General features: G+C 47.1%; 1 protein-coding gene across 7 annotated transcripts in view; it reads right to left on the bottom strand.

The window, feature by feature from the left end:
- Positions 1-21,801, bottom strand: part of IGSF9B (immunoglobulin superfamily member 9B) — a 1,213,970-nt gene that overhangs the window by 902,116 nt on the left and 290,053 nt on the right. The gene's annotated exons all lie outside the window — the stretch shown is intronic.

Below are 21,801 nucleotides of genomic sequence, written 5' to 3'. Positions count from 1 at the left end.
AAGACGGCGCAGACGAAGAGGGTGACAAGGAGAGAAGCAACCTTGCCCTTTCCGACCAAGGCCTGTGAAGCCTCTGCAGAAGGAATCATAAGTCTGCAAAATATAGCCAGCATTTGTTGCAGCAGATGTCAACGGTACACGAGACCCTACTCTGCCGATTACCAAGCCAGAGAGAGACGCTTGTCTCTGTGGTACCAACCTTGACTCCAAGGAGAAAGGAAACCAAGTGGTTCATCAGAGCCGGTGAGTCGAGGGGAGTGTTGATAGAAAAAAAAAAAACAATGTTGAATGAAAAATAGCCAAAGGCTAATTTGAACTTTGAGAAGCTTAAAATTACTATTGATGAAAGAGGGGGAAACCAGCAACAGAGGAGATCAGCACCACATGGGTGCACAGGCAGGAAACTCTGGGCGATTACCCGATGGTAGAAACTGCCGTAACAGAAGCCCTTGGGTAGAGGCGAGAAGAGGTCAACATGGTCATATAGGGGTCTTGTAAAATCCTCTGTCACGTTGAAAGTCTTTGACCGACAGATGATTGCGGAGCTAAGGGAAATGAATCCTGTTTGGTGAAATGAATACATGAACTGTTTGGTAAAAGTTGGCAAGAGTGAACCCGGCAGAGGGATGCTAACGAGAAGGGGTGAGGCCTGAAGCCCCTATGAACAGTGTGTGGTTGGCGAGTGTGAACCCAGCAGAGGGAAGCCGACAATATGGCCAAAGCCGAAGAACAACTTAAAAAGACATTGATTTATACATGCAATAGGTATTGGAAGACCAGGGGAAGTGAATTGTCCGCCTTGTCAGTTGGGTACAAGGCCGGCAAAGGGAGATCCGGATGCAAAGTTATCACCCAGAGTTCAGTGAAAAAAGCAAATGTTTAGTTGATTTGTTGAAAGCGATTTTGTGAAGGTCTATGCCCGGAAGAGGGGGACCTAGGGGTGAAGCCATCACCCAAAATATACGTAGAACCGAACTTGGTGTTTGTTGGATACATCAGGCCTCAAAGGCAAGAGACTGTTTATTGAAAAGAGACGGAACCATCAAAGAACCTGATAGCTGATACAGAACTGTCGGCTGGTGCTGGGAAAGCCCAAGCATGTGCTGTGCTCAGGAGATCCACTTTGTCCCATGCTCAAAACGTGGGGAAGGTCGCCCCTGGCAATCACATCCTGACTTATTATTTGTTAACACTTCTTTCTTTATTGAAAACCCTATCCCACACTCTTTCTGGAATTATTTGTAAGGATTTGGCAATATTTTTAGTATAGGCCTTTTAATTTGTCACAACGCCACAAAGACTGCCTTATTTTTCATTTGATCGTCAAAGCTTGCTCCCATCTTAGATTTAGCTTTAGATTAGGCTTTTTTCCACCCTGCATTTATAGTTTAATAAACACCCTTGAACTGTGATCACTTGTGTTTGCCTTTACTGTTGCCACAATGAGTTACTTACAGTCCCCACCAACAATCTCCTGTCTGCATGAGGTCATAACCAGTGCTTTACAACAGAAAAGGTAAAGGGGTGAAAACATGTAATACTAAGTCACACCCATCTTCATGTCTGTTGTGGATCAAAGGGTCTCTCTGGGCAATGGAGCTCTCTGTGGCTCCTGATTAAAGCGGCAGGTCTCCCTTGAAGCTGCGACGAGAACAGACTTCCTGGCGCAGTCAACCCACATACTCTTCGCTTCTGAATGGGGTCCCCCTGATGGGATGACTACTGTAATACACGCCGTCCCAGACATGACATGTCACTGTTTATTGATATTAAGGGCGGGAGTTGGCTTCAGGTTGGCACAGTGCATATTAAGGGTCATTAGGGTTTCCTGTCTCCTTTGTTAACCTCTTCACCCAGACGCCTGTGGGCCTGTTTGAAGTATACTCGTGTTATGTTATGTTACGTAGATTTATTAAACGCGCAAACTCCCGAAGGCGCCATGGCATGAGCAGGTTAAAAACACAAATGTTTTTAGTGATCGACAAAAGGAGAGGTGGTCCACAGTCTCACGCAAGGTGAGAGGGACAGCATTCCATGCCTTGGCAGCAGCCACCGAGAAGGCACGCCTACCTGTCCAGGTCAATCTGAACCAAGGGACCACGACAAAAGAAGCGGGCTGTGAACAAACACATCGAGTCGGAATGTAATGAGGAAATTTAGCCTGAATGTATTCAGCCCCCAAGCCATAGAAGGCCTGGTGCACCATACACATGGATTTGAATAGAATTCGATTTTCCACCGGAAGCCAATGGAGCTGTCTCAACAGCGGGATCATATGGGTCCAAAAGGAGGACAAAGAATGGCCCTGGCGGCAGCATTCTGCAATAGCTGGAGCCGATTTATCAAATACCGTGGCTAAGCTAGATATAGCGAGTTGCAGTAATCTAGAACACTCATAACAAGCACAGAGACCACAGGTGCCTGACAGTTTTCAGGGATGAAAGGAAGGCCTTTCCTAAGGATACAAAGTTTGAAGTGGCAAGTCTTGCATACCGCCGCTACCTGTTCATCCATGGCAAGGGAAGAAGAAGAAATCTTGACCCCCAAATTCCTGACCAATGATACTGGTGTAGGAAGGGGACCAAGAGATACAAGCCAGCAGTCTACAGTCCAGAAGAGAAGAGGAGAGGAGAGGAGAGGAGAGGCGAGGCGGTACCAACAACCAACACCTCAGTCTTGCTGCCATTTAATTTCAGGCAATTAGCCACCATCCATGCCCTCACATCCTGAAGAAACATCCTAAGCGGACTGGCCGTATGAGACTGATTGAGGTCTAATCGGACCAAAATGTGCATGTTGTCGGCATAGGAATAGTATCAAAAACCATGTGACTGGATATGAAACAGTAGGGGCCTGCTATGAAAGTTTAACTAAATTGGGGACAGGGCAGATCCCTGCGGAACACCACAGGAGAGTAGAACCGGGCTAGAGCGAAAAGGGAGGAAGAGAAACCGACTAGGAATGATCGGCCAGAAAGGCATGACCAGTCAAGTACTTTGCAAGGCAAACTGGTGGCAGACAGCCTGGCGATCAGGGTAAAATGGTCGACTGTGTCGAACGCAGCCAACAGATCTAGTAGTACAACTGCTCCGAAACCCCCCTGATCTACCAGACGGGCCAGATCATCAAGTACCGAATTAAGGAATGATTCCGTTCCCCTTCCTGGCTGAAAACCTGATCGAAATTAATCAAAATAAGAGGAAGATTCAAGAAAAGTGGACAGCAAACGAGAGACCAGAGCTTCGAGCAGCTTGATGAGGAAGGGTAATAATGAAATAGGTTGGTAATTAACCAACACCTCAGGGTCCAGAGAGGGCTTTTTTAGTAGGGGAATTGTTAGGCGATCCTCTGCACACCAGTCCACTCCACATCAGAACACCGCACACATTCCCCCAACATCTCCTCCCACGCTTCGAGGCTCAGGTGATTCGGTGAACCCAAAGGACCGAAAATACCGTACCAGCTTTGGTGTACGGGCTCGATTGCAACCCTTTCTGCATTGGCAATTGCCTTGGAGAACGTATAGCAGAAGGGGCGGCGTTACGTCTTCACGTCGGTCACGTGATCTAGTGTGGCGTTCCTCACGTGACCTTGGTGGACGTCACATGACCCAGAGACGTCACATGACCCAGAGACACACAGTATAAAGGTCTGAGAGACAGAATGCTCATTGCTTCTCAGCTGTCTTCAGACCCTGTTTGGCGTTACGAATTACTCCTTGTTACTTTGATCACGGAACTCTACCTCGGACTCCCCTTTGTACCTCTGCCTGGAACTGTTTACCTGTTGCTGGATTTTGGACTTCACCTCGACTTGTCTTTGGATCATCCCTTGATACCTTGCTGAAATTCTACGCCATTTCCCTTCTTGGGATTCAAGTCAAGCCCTCTCTCCTACAGGTGGCTACCCTTACATCCACGCTCACCTGCGGTTCTACTATTCCAGGGACCGTCGCATCATCTGAGTATCGAACCTCTCTACTAGGTTACCTGGGTTTCCCCAACACCAGATAGGTAAGACTCTTTAGATCCTATTGTTTACCTGATTGTATTGTAATTGCCTGGTACTTAACCTCGTTCCCTTTTGACAGCAGCATCGGTGTTCCAGAGGTTCCGTGGATCTGGGAAGACATCTCTCACCTGTGGCCTCAAAGGTCGCACAGCGGGTTTCTATTAGTTCCCCTGTGCGTCACTTGGGGACAGAGGTCTCATCGGTCTACACGACTCTCAAGTCAGAACAGGAATCAACAGGGCGTGCTTAAGTGCAGGGGCATCACCCAGTCAGTGAAAGATGCATTAACTGCTACCGTAATATGAGAAATTAGAGCCCTTGAGTTTTCCTTCAGGAGAGCAAGAGGTATGGCGTCAGCAGGGGATGCTGATTCAAGACGTTGTATGGTAGCAAGAATGTCTAGATCGGAAAAGGTAGGAAACAGAGACCAAGTCCCATTAACAAAGGACCCCTCAGCGTGGGATACATCATAAGGCAGCTGCAACATTCAGTTATTAAAGTTATCATGAATGGACATGATTTTAGTCACAAAGAAGGAGGAGAGTGAGACACAAAATGCATGTGACAACGGTACTTGAGTACACACTTTAGCTGAACAAGCTGGAAAAGAGCCTTGGGCTGATTAAGAGCTCCTTCCAATTTGAGACTAAAAACTTTTTTTGCATTAATAACTGCCTAATGATAGGCAGCGAGAGGGCAGTGAAAATCATATTTGGCCTCAATGGAGTCATTTGCCAGCAATTTTCTCTCTGCCTGTCTGCAGCATAGCTTGTCGGCTCTGAGCTCCTCAAAGTACTAAGGCTCAGAAGAGCAAATTCTCTGCTTGCATAACCTAAGTGGAGCCAGACGGTCAGCAGTGGCTAAAAAAGAAGACTCCAGTTTTGAGAGGGAACATAGAGCTGCTTGGCCACAGTGTGGCAGTTAGCTCAGGGCTGGACACCCTATGCCAGCTGTGTTTCAGAATTGCCGGTTTAGCCTGCGGAGGAATGGGAGCCTCTTAAGGGATCACAAATGGTACAAAGCAGTGATCAGACCAGATGACCTGGCTGGGAGAGGATAGGATAATAGACTTCTCAGGTGCAAAAACCAGATCCAAGATATTACCCCGTTGATGGGTCGGTTCAGTCACCCACTGATGAAGACCTAGATCCATCATCATGGCCAAAAAATGTGCCTTGCCACCTGTCCACTGGCAACATTACTGATGGGAAGATTAAAGTCACCCAAAATGAGTAAATCAGAGTATCGAGTCTGAAGTTCCAATGTCAAGGCAGGGCATTCAGCACAGAACACACTATCATCCCCAGGGGGACAATATATTACTAATACTGAGAGAGTAGATGTAGGGGAGACAAACACGGGCAAGCAGGCCTTCCATTTTAAGGGTGTGTTTGGGGACAGAATAAGTAACTTAATAGTTTGCTTTATAGATGATGGCCAATCCACCAACCGGATGAGTGGCATTACGGTCAACATGTACTAATTCATAATTCATGGAAGAGACTGGACAATAGAGGGACCAGCTACCTCATTCAACCAGGTTTCAGAAAGAAATAAAAGATCGAGTCCAAGATTAGCCACTAGATCATGGCACTGCATAGAGTGCACCACTAGGGAGCAGGTATTAAGTAGCCCGCATTGAAGCTTAATCACATTGGCTCTAGGAGTCTTAGGAAATTAAAAAAAAACCTTGGCCGACCTAGTGTTACACAGAGCTAATGACACCAAAGTATTGCGCTCCAAGTTAATAGTTTGGAATTTATTTCCGGCTGGCGGCTGCTTCTGCTGCGCAGTCCGAGCACGGACGGGCACAGACAGGTTTGCCTTAAGCACGCCTTCGGCACACCCGCTGTGCCTGTCCGCTGCGCAGCCGAGTCCCGCAGCACATAACAAGCCGGTAGCAGCTAGGAGTGAGGAAGAAGACCGCCCACTCCAGCAATAGAAAGAGGACTGTACCACAACGACAGCATCCGAGAAGTTTTAGTTACTTACCTGTAACTGTATTTCTCCAGCATTGGTATCTTTCATAGATTCACATGCTTGAATATTCCGTTGTCAGACTGGGAATCCTCAGTGATTTAAAGAATAATTAAAAAATGAAATATACATACATTATTTCCATAGAAATACAATGTACATTGCCCCTTATGGCCTATGAGCCATTCACTTGTGTAGTCCCTTCACCTCACTTTGGTCCTTATGGCCCTAACCAAAGAGATGGCAGGGTTTAAGCTCTGCCCCTGGCAGCCATCTTCAGATTTTGAGCCATATAAGACTACGGGAAGGATGGCTGCGGGAAGAGGGAGCAGCCTTTCAGGGGAGGCGGGCGGGCGCATGTGAATCTATGAAAGATACCAATGCTGGAGAAATACAGTTACAGGTAAGTAACTAAAACTTCTCCAGCATTGGATCTTTCATAAATTCAGATGCTTGAATAGAATACCAAGCAGTTAGGCCATGCCCATATTATAAGTACATTCTGCAAATCCTTCTATTTGCCTTACTATACAACAAGTAACAGTTCAGCATCAAAGGAACATATAATTGAATTTCAGGAAAGAACCCCAGCAGAGGAAAACTCTTTATAGGTAAAAAGAGGATGCACCTTGTCACCAACCAACATTGTATGGAAACAAAACAGCAGAGGTAAAGTAGTGTTACCCATAGAGCTATTAAACATTGCACTAGATATGCATCTAAGCAGCATATGGCTGCTGACATAAGTGAGGACTAGTTCATGCCAAACCTGTCCGAACAAGTTGACAAGTTTGTGGCCAACTGCACTACATGTCACAAATTCCATCCAGGACACACTCGCATTGAAGGGAACATTGCCCCGTCCCACTGGGTCATTCAAAGAACTCCATATAGATTATATAGATATGGTGTACCATTACAACACATACAGGAATGTACTAGTTGTAGTGTGCCCATACTTCCATTGGATTGAGGAAGGTCCTTGTGGCAATGTAGATGCTAAATCTGCCACCAGGTTCTTAGTGAGGGAAGTGTTCCCTAGATGGGGGATTTGTGAAACGTTGAGGTCGGATAATGGTCTCCTGAATGAATTCCGGGGAAAGGTCACTCGACATTTAGGGACACGACCAAACTTTGAACCGTCTACGACCCACAGGCAGCCGGGTGGTAGAAAGGTTAAATTGCATACTGAAACGAACTTAACTCTGACACCCTTAAAAGAAGATGGCCACATTGCCTGATCTTGGCACTATTCAGTTTACGAAATCAGTCTAGCAAAGATGACCACCTCACACCCCATGAGGTGGTGACAGGAAGGAGAATGTTTACCCCAGCTGTGCATTCACGAACAGTGTCAGATGCACATTGCAGTGCCGATTTGTTAGGAGAGGAATTCAATGTCTTTCTTAAGAATATGTCAACCTGTGCAAAGTTAATTTCTTCACAGATAAACATCAGAGCAAACAAAAGGGCCCCGACGGATCAACCAGGCGCCACAATAGAGGAACCTTTTAAGCCACAACATGATGACAAGGTCTATGCAAGGCAGCACCTGCGAAAATGGAGTGAACCGAAATTCACCAGTCCCTGCGAGGTGGAGCATTCGACCCCAATGGCCGCAAAGCTAAAGGATCGCTGTGCCTGGGTGCACTTAACAGATCTGAAAGGACACATGCACAGCACAGCAACTTTGAAGAACAACTGGCTCAAATACAGGAACAACCAACAAAAGATTAGTAATAACATTGAACTATAAAAACATGTGCAAAATGAAAATGAAGCCCTTTGGGTACAGCAGAAGTGCAACAATTAATATGCAGAAAGCTCAAACAAATAGTCATATAAATGTGAACAATGTGTTGATAAGGAAATGTTGTTTATTTTTCTCTCTCCTTCTTTCTATACTCTTAACGGAGCTGCTAAGTTTAGGACTTACAGGAGCTACACATAATGATACAAAAGGTAGAAAATGTATTTGCACTTAGAAACCTTGTGATTAGACATAGAAGACAAGTGAGCACAGACGCAAGTAGCATGTTAGATGAACATCATTCAGAGGGTGCCAACATGTGGTACGACGCAATTAAAGAATTCAATAGGGCCCGGGTTAATGAAACATGCTATATGTGTGGGTGTATCCCACATGTGGTTGGCACCCCCAGACTGCTCTTATCGCAGGAAGTGCTGGCTTTACAGGCACAGTGCTTGGCACATCTAGTAACTTGCAAGGTTCAAGGCCAATTTCAGGGACGCACATTACACATAAAAATGGAAAGGGGATCAAGAGATGAATGTGAAAAGATAGGAAAACAAGAGGGCACCCAGTGTCTAGAAATATCACTGATGGTCATAAGAGGTGCAACATTTTGGAAGATAAAGTGGGTCAATGGGCAATCAGTATTCAACGCTAAGGGACTAATGAGATTCACAGAAGAAGATGTAACTCTGTAGACATATGTGGGCATTAAATGTGAACCAGTTTGCATCAGCATGAACAACCTGTAAAAGTACAGAATCTCACTCCATCTTCATTTTGTTTCATAGGCAAAGGAAGCGTGCCCATGGCAGCAATAACTGCAACCGGACATACCAGATGTCCGCATTGAATGAAGGCACCGCAACAACAATGGATATCTCTAGCAGTGGCGATACAAGGCCTACCATTATTTTCCACCATCATGGAGCGGCCTCGGCTCCCTTGTCACCTTACATGCACCAGTTATGGTCATTCTTGAGAAACATGTACAATTTCACAAAAGATAATCCCAGACCTCTGAACAGCCCCCAACGAATGTAGGACACTTGAACTAACATAGGGTGCAAAGAAAGACATGCCCCAGATACTTTTCAAAGGAAGATGATGAAGCATTGGAAAAGATGCCTGCCCAGTATCGTCTTTTTACCAAGACTGATGTGTTCTTTACCTTATTAGCGGCACCTGGGATACAAGTAGCAACCAATTTTAAATGGCTTCAGCTCATCCGCTGGAACCTGGTGGAACTCTCAAATGCAACTGAGCACGGACTGAATGCCGTATGTGAGGAACTTTGTGCACTTAGGCTCGTGGCACTCCCGAACCGAATGGTACTGGACCTAATTACAGCAATGGAGGGCAGGGTCAGCAGGAACACTGGGAGCTCCTGCTGTTCCTATGTGTCTCCCAATGATATGGACAATGGGACACTGACTCTCGCTATCAAGCTGATGACCAAATTGACAGCTGACATGGAGGAGGAAGGAGTAATCGCTAACAACGACGACTGGCTGACAATGTTTACAGCATGGATGCCCCGTTGGCTCTTACATTTTTGTTGTATTTTGTTTCCCATCCTGATCCTCCCGGCATTATTGTGGTGCATGTATCATTTAATTATCACCTGCTGTGTGTCCCATGACAATAAAAGAAATGTTCTTGCAGTTATAACAGGTAGCGATACTCCTCATTGGAAAAATGAAAGCTGTCAAACAGATGAACAACCACAGATAGGAGGAGCAAACAGGTACTTAACGAGCAGATACTGTTGCCCATTTAATGGCCCAAGACAATGCCCTTTAGTCACAACCCTCTAACCCCAGAGGTTACCTTGAATGCTAGATTGATAAAAATTTAGAATGGACAATGCAATGCACCCCTACGGATACCCAGGAGTGTCTGAGTGGAAATTAGATGAAGATTATGAGAGGGAGTTTAGAGAAAGACTTATCATTCAGGGGATGAAAGGGTGGAATGTAGGGGAGTATGAAAATATGGGAAAGTATATTCAACGTCCTAAACGTGCACGAAAATACAGGCTGTGAAAGTCACCATGAAAAGACATGCAGCAAAGAAGTGAGCAGCCCTATGCAATAAAGGGTTTCCTGAATGGCCCAACGAGGCACCAGTAGCCATGCTTTCATTAGACCTTAGCACACCTCTTGTAGATAAACATAACCATGTAATTTACCAGATCTAGCAGTGTCTCACCTAAATCAGAGAAATATAGAAGTGTTTACAATAGCGAATAATTACCGCGCTGTTCTGCATTACATGAATATATACTACAGGTAGGCCACAGGATTTTGTTAGCTTTTCGTGGAGCATGAAAACCCCCCCATTACCCCACAGCAGAGAACATAGCTAGACCCTCGCAGAAAGCTGCACACATTCTAAGTCTCAACAATTTGCACAGCCAAAGGCTGAATGCCGCACAATGATTTGTTAAAGCAAGAGGGGCAAATGCTTTCCCAAGGTTATAGTTTGTGCCGTGAAGTCACAAAAGAGCAACCGAAAAGGTACCAGACACCAGAGTTTAAGGACAAGACACTGTACACTGATTGGTCAAAACACATCAGGTCTGCCGAGTTCCAACAGTCATATTGCAGAGAGTTATACAATTTATGTCCCTAGCAGAGTAACAAAACGTAATTTAATGAAGGTCACAAGTTGGCAGGGGTTGAGCAGCAAGACATGAAAAAGCATGGCCGTAGGGACAGATTAATCACAGCCCAGCAATGCCCTCTGTAAGGTAAATTTTGATTACAGAGTGCTCCCTGTTAGTGAAGAAATCATGTAGAGCACCACTGCCCATACCCTAGAACTCATTGGGATCCAATGATCAGCACAGCAGCTCACACCCAATTCACACTGCATGAAAGTAATCTTAAAAAACGATTTCAGAACAATGAACATTGCACATTAGAAAAAGAAAAAGACACCAACGGCTTCAGGGTCGCACAAGATAGGCAACACAGAACAGACAGACAGAAGAAAGTCCGCCATTTGTTCATTTTATTTTGAAAAACGTTTTTCGACTAGGAGGCAGTCAGCAATGTGTTTCGTGCCCAACCAGGCACTTGTTCACACTAAAACGGACCCAATACAAGTGACTGATTAAGAGTTGTAAAAAACCATGATCTGCGAATCTCAAGCAGAACCCATTGTGAATAGGTCAGCCATTTTGGAAAAGAGCTAAGGATATGGAAATGAATGAATGCACTCAGCTCACTTAATTATTAACAACAAAAAGAATACAAAATGATGCATGTTGATTCAAGTAAATGCAAAACTTTCATACGGCATGGGAAGCCAAAAGGAAGGACCAGAATGGTCGTAAACATGCAGATTATTCTCCCTTTTGGTCAAGTATAATGCATGTCGCAACAATTTAAATTACCTGATGCATGATATTACAGTCCAATGAAAAGAAGGCAACAAAATTCATAATAGAGCATCGTCTTTTGCAAACAATTATGGTGAATAGTAATAACATATTGAAGAAAATTGGACCCAAAATAAGGTCACAGCTGGTCAATTGCACAGTGCATGGACAGAAATGTAAGCCAAATGCATGTGGTAGTATATGGTTAAAGTGCTTAGTGCATATATAAGAAAATCATTACAGAACATGCCAAGTACATTACCTTTAAGACGGACATATAAAAGGTAACAGGATGAGAAAGTAAGAATTATTGTATACATAGGAACACTTAAAACACTGTACGGGAGTAACTCCCTAACACGATCGGAACAGACACAAGGTCAATTAAATGTATAATGCATAATAGATAAAGTGCATACTGCACTTTTATCTTGAAAAAAAAAATGATATATATATATATAATACATTACTCAACGTAATCGTATTTCTGATGCTTGTATCTGCTTAGATTCACATGCTGTGCATAGGCCGACATCTAGTGGAAGCTGCAGAGTATTACAGTTTGTTTTTCGAAACTCGAAAAGGGGCGTCGAACTAGGCCGTGCCAGTAATACTATCCCTAGTGTGACGTCTACTGTACCCATGATCCCTCACGCGTGTAGGACCCTCAGATTGTTTTTTTTCTGACATGAGGTAGCATGAGGAGTAGCGCGAGTACAGAGTTTCCAAGCAGATAGTTAGATAAGACTACAAGCATCCATGCACCTTCTCTCAGAGGGGAGGAAGGACGGGCGCATGTGAATCTAAGCAGATACAAGCATCAGAAATACGATTACGGTGAGTAATGTATCCCTCTGAGGCTTGTGGAATCTGCTTAGATCACATGCTGTGCATAGATTAGCAAGCAGTGTTAGAAGAAGGAGGTGGGATGTGAGAAGGGTCACGAGCGAACAAATGTCTTCGAACCGCCTGTCCCACTTGAGTATCTGTCTTGGAATGAGTGTCAATGCAGTAGTGCTGAGTAAAAGTGTAAATAGAGCTCCATGTAGCTGCTTTGCAAATGGTGTCAAGGGGTACATTTGCAATGAAAGCCAGAGTGGCCCCAGTACCTCTAGTGGAGTGGGTCCTTGGCGTAAAAGGCAGTGGCCCTCATTACGACCCTGGCGGAAAGTAACTGACCTGACCGCCATAGCGTAAATAGCGTTTCCGCCATTGCACGACGGAGTAAAGTGCGGCTAATTCCGACCCATCGGGCACGAGCACTACGCCATGGCGGAAGTGCAAAGTCCGCGATGGCGGAAATGTCCCCAAAACGCCCCTCACCGCCGTCGTACGGCGCCCTAGGTGCAATTCCGCCACCCATCATAGCGGTCACCGTGATGAGCGGCAATCGGAAAATACGGTGACCGTAAATATACGGAAACGGAAGTAAAAACATGGTCCCGGAACTGGAAACAGCACGCCGTACACCTATAAAATCAGAATCCCAACACAACCATAAAAAATCCTACCCTGAGACACATCCCAACCCAAAATCCACCCTAGTGAAAACAACAAAAATGGGAAAAGTAGCGAAAAAAGCGTGCGACCGCAAGCGGCAGGTCCACTTCTCCCATGAGGAACTCACCGTGCTCACAGAGACCCTCCAGGAGAATGCTGCCGTCGTCTTCTCGACGCAAATGACCAGGACGGCACTTGCGAACAAGAAGGCCATATGGGCCCTGGTGGCACAGCGGGTAAGTGCGGTGGGGACCGCACCCCGCAACCCACAGCAATGCAGAAAGCGATGGGACGACTTGCGGATACGCGTACGGAGCATACTATCCGCCAACCGTAACATTGCCACAGCTACCGGGGGAGGATCGGAATCACCCATCAAGTTGACCCCCTGGGAAGAAATCTGTGCCTCCACCATTGGAATGGAGAGTATAGAGGGAGTCGGAGGGATGGAGAAAGGAGTGCAGACATACGAAGAATCAGGTAGGTGGGCCAAATAAAATAATGCTAAATCCACAATGTCCAATCATGTGAAGTACCATGTGTCCACACGTGCAACAGAAACACATGTCCAGGAGAACGTCCACATACATTGGCCTGATAGCGCACTTTAAAAGTCACAATAAATACATAAATAATTAAAAATCCTAAAAACACCCTCTACACGTGCAGCATGCACACCCTAACTGCAGGCTGCAAAACAACTGCATCCTCAATCCACACAAAAATGAAACCACCTCCAAGGCCCTGACCCAAATCACCCTTAGGTACCACCCCAATGCATGTGATACATTGCCATTCCAATTTCCACAGACCCATTAATAACGCTCGCCCTCCTTTACTCCACCACAGGGTCCGATTCAAACGACGAACTCCAGGACACCCCTACCAGCACACCTGCAAAGAGGGCCAAGACCAACGGCCAAAGACCCTCCACCTCAGCTGCACGGATCAAGACACGGCAGCAGCACAAATCAAGTGGCAGCACACAGGAGGGGACTTCAACAGGCACCCCAGCAGCCAGCATACCCACAACAGCAGCACCACAGGTCCCCCCAATGGATGCCACAGAAGGCACTGCTTCTGGTGGCAGCAGCACCATAGGTGACACTGCATTAATGGCAGCATGCTCCGACACAGAAAACGGTGCTGTCGATGTAGGATCCATCCATGACCTGTCTCAATCCCCCTGTTTGTTTCATCCCGTACACCATGAGGATACCACGCAGGTGCACCCACAAGACGACGACTGGCCATCCCCCACAAGCCCTGTGGCAAGGCAACATGAGGTGATCAGCCCCTCTGTGACACCACCGCAAATGGGCATTGCCCAGCAGAGGCAACAGTCCCTCGACCAGGTGATCGTGCAACAGCAGCAACTGGCCACGCTCCTCAAGGAGCATGCTGATGAATGTGGGGGTACTAAGGCAGCCATAGAAACATCTACTGAGACACTTAGGGCAGAAATGGAGAGAAGTACAGAGACACTAAGGGCACAAATGGAGAGAAGCACCGAGAGCCTGAGGGTACAAATGGAGAGAAGCACCGAGAGCCTGAGGGTACAAATGGAGAGAAGCACCGAGAGCCTGAGGGGGGAACTGCATGCGACGTCCAAAGACGTATGTGCTGAACTTGCCGCTGTGCGCCGTGTGCTCACTGAGCTCTCACAAACCCTTAGGGACATGCATGGACGTGAGCAGGCAGAGACATCATCCGTTGCAAGTTCCGTCCAGGGCAGCCCCCAACGTAGATCTGGGAGGAACCTGCGCTCCACAGGCAGGGGTGCCCCTGATACCCGGAGAGGGGGCTTGCAATAGCGTCTGCCCACTGACAATGAGCATCTTTGGACACTGGTGTTCGGGGGGGAGGTAGGAGGGTGGAGGGGGTGTGTTGGGCTTACTTGGGTGGCGGGTCGATGGGGTGTGTAACATAATTTCACATATGCTATAAACATTTCACATTCATCCAATGAGATGTGTGGACATTGATCTTTGTCTACGAGGCCTTTATAGGCGTACCGTCCATATTGTGCATGTTCCAGACACACACAGTGCCACAAGTCCCGTGTCCATGTATCAGCCACCAGGCGTGAGTGCTAGAAGCATGAATCTATGATAATCTGACGAATTTCACGGCCCTCCTGTGCCTCGCGGACTCCTTGAGGTGCTGCCACATCCCCACCCTCATCATGACCATCTTCAGGTGCTTGCAGTTCTGCGTCAGGGGGCATGGGCACATTTCTACGTACGCACATGTTGTGTAGGATGACACATGCCATGACCATCTTTGCAACCTTCTCATGGCGGTACAGGAGTGCCCCGCCAGACCTGCTGAGGCAGCGGAAACGACCCTTCAGTAGGCCGAATGCCTGTTCGATGACTACACGGGTACGTGAGTGGGCATGGTTGTAGTCCTCCTCATGCTGGTTCTGTGGGTTCCGGAGTGGTGTAAGGAGCCATCTCTTCAGTGGATACCCGGCATCACCTGTATGTGGACAATAAAGGATGTTTGTGGAATGACATTGCTACGTACGCATCCCCCCCCCCTTCCTGCCAGGTCATTGCCGCATCACATACCCCACATTATCATGCATGAAATGAGACTCACCGAGTAGCCAGGATCTGTTCCCTGCGTGTCGCTCCATGTAGCGTGGTATTGTAGAGTTCCTCAAGACCATAGAATCATGGGTTGATCCAGGAAATCGGGCACAACAATGTGTAATGATCCTGTTGGAGTCACACACCATTTGTACATTAAGAGAATGATATGTTTTCGGTTGCGGTACTGGGCCTCCATGGCATGTGGGACAACCAATTCCACATGGGTGCAGTCGATGGCACCAATGCAACCCGGTATGCCGGCAAGTGCATGGAATCGTACTTTTGTGTTCGTAATTTCCTGCTCCGAGCGTGGTAGAGAGATGTAGTTGTCTGCGTGCTTCAGGAGGGCATCGAGCACTTGCAATAGTGTCCGTGACAACAGTGGCTGTGAAATGCCATGCAACTGTCCGACTGTGTGCTGGTAGGTGCCTGTGGCCAGGAAGTGTAGCACAGACACCACCTTCAGTAGGGGTGGGATGGCGGTTGGGCTATCTATCATGCTGACAAGGTCAGCGTGTGTCATGTCCACAATGGCGGTTATGGTGTCCCGGTCCAAACGGTAGAGGGTGTGGGTCTGCTCATCAGTGAGGTTGAACGGATGAGCTCGGAGGCGTGGGATTGCGGGCTGCCTGCGTGGTGGTAGTGGCTGTGCTGGTGGGCCTTGCTGGCCCTGCCTTGGCCTCCTCCTCCTCCTGCGTCTCCTCTGTGCGGCCGGTTGTTGTAGTAGTTGGTGTTCGTCTTCTTCTTGAAGTTGGAGTACTTGCAGTGCTATCAGGTCCCCCAGGGCCAACATCGCTAGTCCTGCCGGTAGCATTTTGGAGTGGGTGTGGTTGTGGGAGGGGGTTGGGTGTGCAATTTATGTGTTTTCAGGCAGTATAGCCTCCACCTGTGGTGATTCATTCCACCTGTGCAAGCTGCAATCCCCTTTGGGCGAGCACGTCCCGCACACAACGCTGCAATTTGACGCATGGCATCTTGCTATTACAATCATGTATTTAATCCCGATGGCAGTGAAATATTGCTTCATATGTTCATTCTGCTATGGTCCCATTGTTTCACATACTATCTTTACAGTCGCAAACAAACTTGTGAAGGGTCAGTGGAATGTAGTGCTCGATTAACGGTGGACCCTCATGCAGCACTGTACCGAGGTTCACCGACGGGCGGGGCGTCCCATTTCTGAGTGAAGCCAGTTGCCATTTTCACACACTGCCGCACTACATGGATGAATTTGTGATTTCGAGCGGTCACAGATGCCTTTTCGACGTGATGTTGCAAATGAGGAATTCGAAGGACAGCGCTTTCGGTTTTCAGCTAGCGGCGAGGAGACGCCCACAGGTCTGACTGCAGATATAAAGTTCTATTGTTTAATGTCCTTCGGACAGGGGCCATGGCGAGAATGCAATGATTGATATGAATAGTATGGGATGCGCAATAGCGTAGTGGACGATAAGGCCGGACGTTCCCAAATACATGTTACTTCACAACACTGGAATTCCGGGCTGGAGCACAGTGGATTTTGCAGACTGCATTACGCACAGACTCAATGGAAATTTCACATGTTATGTGAGTAAATAATCAGGCGTTTTCATACCGGGATGAGGGGATGATGTATGGATGCATGGACAGATGATTTAATAGAGAGTTTGCCATGTACATGGCTTTTTGGAATCTATCCACTTCCCCTGCGCTATGTGATGCAGGGCTGCCATAGTGGGACCATCGTCTATCTGCCCTTGTTGAACCCTCCCTGTCTTGACGCGCCTTCAAACACTTGTGTCTATGCACGTTACTAATCCCATCTAATGGATTCTGTTTTAACAGACGCATGCACACAAACACTCGTTTGTAATAGTGTTTTCACCTCGATTTATATAGTTATGATTCGCAAGTGATTTTTGGGTGGGAATAATCCTTTTGAGTGGGCTAGCATGCATATGGCTGTGGATTTAGTGTGATCATTGAAGTGAGTAATTCAAATGAAGTTCTGATGCCCATACTATTCTTTTTCATTTCATTTGGGTGACAGGTATCTCCTCCCCTTTTGCCGCTGCCATCTGTATGCCACTCCTGCAGATGGCTTTTACTCCCGACACCTGCTGCTTCGTGTTAATCAGTGGAGCACCATTACGATCTTATGGGACGATCGCCAATGGGCCACATGCCCTTACGCAGTACTAGTGGCTAGGAGCAACATATCGACCTTTCAGCTGGACTAGTGCCTACCTAATGGGGCGGCCCTGCGGTTCTAGGTGCTTCCATGTTGCCTTTTTGAACGTGAATGTAGCCCCTGTGTACCATGAAGGTACAGGGCGTCACACAAGAAGAAGCTGGTCATTTATTGCGGATGCAGCCCACAATAATGAAATATATTTTGGAGTTCATGACCTAATAGCTGTATGGGCTTGGTGATTTTGTTGTGCATTAAATTTCTATTCTGATATTAACCGTGTACCGTTCTTCTTTGCAAGTAATGTAGCATATTCCTATTTGTGGAGCGATGTATTGTGAGAAGATCTGCATTGGGTTCCGGCTTCTGAGTATAGTTGCGTGGTACTGTACTGGGCGCGTTTGCCTACGAAGGCCAGTGAGGTCAGGGATAGGGGCTGCCATTATGACTGTTTTAATGATGTCATGCTCAGGGGCGGGGGATTAGCTTTTGTGTAACAGATGCCGGTCAGCCAGGTGGATTGGTGGAATGATGTAATTATCAGAATATGGCTGGTCACAGGTGCCTGTGTTTGCGTGCGTTTCTTGGAGGGAGACTGAGGTCATGTCCATTGGAATAGCTTCTGTATTCGTGCCATCTGTGCCCTGCAGCTCCCATTGGCCCCTCTTGAGATGAGCCTGGCTGCTCAGTCACTCTGCCAACTTGTGTGGTACATGCTTATGCTGATGGTTGGTTTGTTTACTGGCAGGAGTACAGGGCTGGTGCAGTCTCACTCAGGATACTGCTTTGAATGTTGCCTTACACTGGTGTCAAGCGATGGGGGGCCTGTTGTTGTTTTGTCTCATATTTCAGTTCATGTTGCTGTACTTGAACCTTCACATGCCTGTGCTGCATCAGTACGGCAATGGTGACATGGTGACAAATATGGATGGCCACTCACAAGGCACTTGGAGCCCCTACATTCATTTGTTTGTTGGCATGCATGGGTGACTTGTACATTTCACTGGTTGCATTGTGTGACTTCATTGCACCTACGAGGAGTTGTGCAATGTGGCCAGGGAGTGGTGTACAGGCACTCAGTAGGGCCATTTACGGTTGGTTCGCGATGCCGTACTTCTCACCATGGCGGAATGGTACTTTCCGCCATGCTTGATGGCGTTAGGTAAATGTCCGCTAGGGTCAGAATTCGCGTACCGTTGCGCCATGGTGGTAATTACGGTTTCGCATGGCGCGCGTGCGCGTACTTGGTGCAGTTAGCGTTGGCGTTCACTACGGTGTCGCTAATGGCATCGTACTTTACGGTGACGGTTCATAATCGCACCGAGCGCTATTCGATGGCGGTATTGCATTTCCGCCATCGTTTTTCGATTTCCGCCAGGGTCGTAATGAGGGCCAGTGTCTTTTCTGAAAGGGAATAGCACAGCTGGATACATTTAACTATCCATTTAGAGATGGCGCCTTTAGAGACAAGATCTTCTTCTCTGCCTGTAGCTATGGAGACAAACAGTTGATCTGTTTTCCTTAGCGGTCTGGTCTTGTCTACGTAGTAGAGGACCGCTCTTCTCACATCGAGTGTGTGTAGTTTAACCTCAGCAGAGCTTTTGGGTTCTTGGAAAAAAGCCGGTAGCTCAATAGACTGGTTAACATGGAATTTGGAAATAAAGTTAGGTGAGAACCTAGGGTGAGTTTGTAAAAGCAGTTTATCCTTATGTATACTAAAGAAAGGATGCGAATCCTGGGCATTGTCTGTTTTCGCTTGTGGCGAATATGTCTATAGTGGGGAAACCCCACTGTGAGAAGAGGTCTCCTACGGCGTCTTCGTGTAGACACCATTTGTGTTCTTCTGGGAGTGGATTTCTGCTCAAAGCGTCCACTAGTGAATGGAGATCCCCTGGAACATGTTGAGACGACAGGTAAATGTTCCGTCTGAGTGCCCATATCCAAATTTTCGGGGCAAGCCTGGACAGATTTGGCGAACGAGTGCCCCCCTGTTTGTTCTTGTAACGCAAGAAAACCCCTGAAATTCAGCTAAAGCCACCTGTTAGGCCGCATGACCACAACGATGACACCAAGTCCTGATTAGCTGCGCATGACAAGGAGGCATGTTGATGGGCGCTATGGGGTATTATTGGAGAGTATGCAAGTGCAGGCGATTCATTAGACTGAATTGTTGTTTTTGGGGCTAGCAGCATTCTAATGGCAGAGGTGTTTGTGTGATGTGTCTTAAAATTAGTGTATGGTAGCAGGTGGTGTAGGTGGGTGGCCTTGCCTTCAGATATCTTCCATAAGCATGGAGTGTGATACATACTCTTTGATTCTGGACGGTTTCTTGGTTTTGTAGATGTAGTGTGGATTGGTCCCGATCTCTGCTGATTTCTTCTCTCGGTCATGCTGCCAGTTTTATGATTGGTTTAATACTGTCCAGGCCTACCTGGCAATATGTACACTTACGTCTTGAGGATGCACATCATTTAACCACAGAAACTGCTAGGGCTCCGGACTGGGAATGGGCTCTTAGAAAGCAGACACCCTTATCCAGAGCTTGGTACATTTGTGCATGACATGGGGGGCAGCTTTAATATGGGTTGGGATAAAGAAAACCCAAAGCGCTGTCCAAAGATATCGCAACTATCAACCAGGAATAAGATGGGGAACTTACATGGGAATACAGAAGGTTTTACAGCTCTCTGAAGCAAACTCGAAAAGAGGGTCATTTCATCAGAAGGTGATTGCCAAGGAGCCAAGACCTACTTACCCAGATCACCCCATGCTGCATTAGGAGAATCCTGCCCCAGAACTCCATAGGGCTCGATTTGGCATTTTAGCCTAGTACCTTACTTAGGTTGAGATATTCAGGGCACTGAAAATCAATGTCCTTCGGATGTCAATCATGTGATTCTTGACAGCAAAGAAGAAAGAATTAATTGTTGAAAATGTGCTCAACACCAGGGTTGGGACAAAAGCTGAAGGATAATGTGCTCCCTTTGGGAGCAGGTCTATAACATGCCTCATGGATGACATAGCCCGGTCAAGCCAACTCAGTCCATCACCCCTTCAACCAGCGCCCCCCACTATTGCTATAAACAGAGTGCTACTTTGGCATGGAGACCCATGTCTAGACGCGCCACCAGGAGGAGTTCAGGCGATTTGCCTTTGTGCTAGTGGAGCTCCTGTGGAATGGGCCACTGTGACCTTTGACATTTTCTCATGTCTGCACAGATGCATTTAATTTAGGGAGGAATCCTGTCGCCTTAGCATTTCTAGCCACTCCAGTCACAAAGCGGTGGACACGGAAAATTGATCCTGTTCCATTAGATTCCATAATGTTTTAGCAGAATCTGCCTTCTTGTTAGAAAATATTCCCATTGCATTCTTTCTTTTCTCCCTCGTACCCCTAAGCCATACCCAGGCAGGCAGGACTGTGGATTTAAAGAGGCCCACCTATGTTATAGATATTTATACAGCGCACGTTTGCCAAAAGGCATCATGGCGCTAAACTGGCGGGGAGCAACTGAATAGAAAAGCTAGAACAAAGAAGTTTTGAGGAAGCGACGAAAGATCAAGTGATCAGAGATAGCTCGCAAGGAAAGCAGAAGAGAATTCCAGGCCTTGGCTGCAGTAACTGAAAAAGCTTGGCCGCTCATATGGGAGCGTCTGAACCGGAGAACTTTGACCAGGAAAGCAGATTCAGAGCGAAGGAGGTGAGATAGAACGTGAGGAAGACTTTTGGCCTGGAGATATTTAGCCCCCACCTTATAGAAGGCACGATGGACAAATACACACCGATTTAAAAAGAACACGCTTCTCAACCGGCAGCCAGTGAAGCTGATGGAGTAAGGAAGATATATGCGCTCCGAATGGGGGATGAAGGACAGACCAAGCTGCAGCATTCTGGAGAAGTTGGAGACGGTTCGTGAGATAGTGAGGTTGACCAAGGTAAAGCGAGTTGCAATAGTCAATTGCGCCAAGTACAAGAGCTGCCACGACCGGAGCCTGGAGATGAACCGGGATATAGCGAAGAACCTTCCGTAAGGTTTTCAGTTTAAAGTGGCCAGCCCTGCACACCGAACCGGCCTGGTCATCCATAGAGAGATGAGAAAATGTTTACACCCAGGTTCTTTACCGAGGGGGAAGGAACAGGAAAAGGACAGAGATGTCGGCCAAAAATCAGCCGTCCAAAAAGCAAGAGGAGTGGGAGTGCCGACTACCAGAACCTCGGTTTTGTCGCTGTTAGTTTAAGCAAGTTCGCCGCCATCCAAGTACCTAGGGCCTCAAGGCAACTCCTAAGCCATGCCACAGTGTCCCAGCAGGTAAGATCAAGGCGAACCAAGATCTGTGTGTCATCGGCACAGGAGTAGTATCTGAAGCCGTGAGACTGTGGCCTAATGTAGATATTGAATAGAATCGG

This window comes from Ambystoma mexicanum, chromosome 9 (genome assembly GCF_040938575.1).
Source record: "Ambystoma mexicanum isolate Mex_15411 chromosome 9, UKY_AmexF1_1, whole genome shotgun sequence".
Taxonomy (NCBI): Eukaryota; Metazoa; Chordata; class Amphibia; order Caudata; family Ambystomatidae; genus Ambystoma; species Ambystoma mexicanum.
This window is presented reverse-complemented; position numbering and strand designations above follow the sequence as displayed.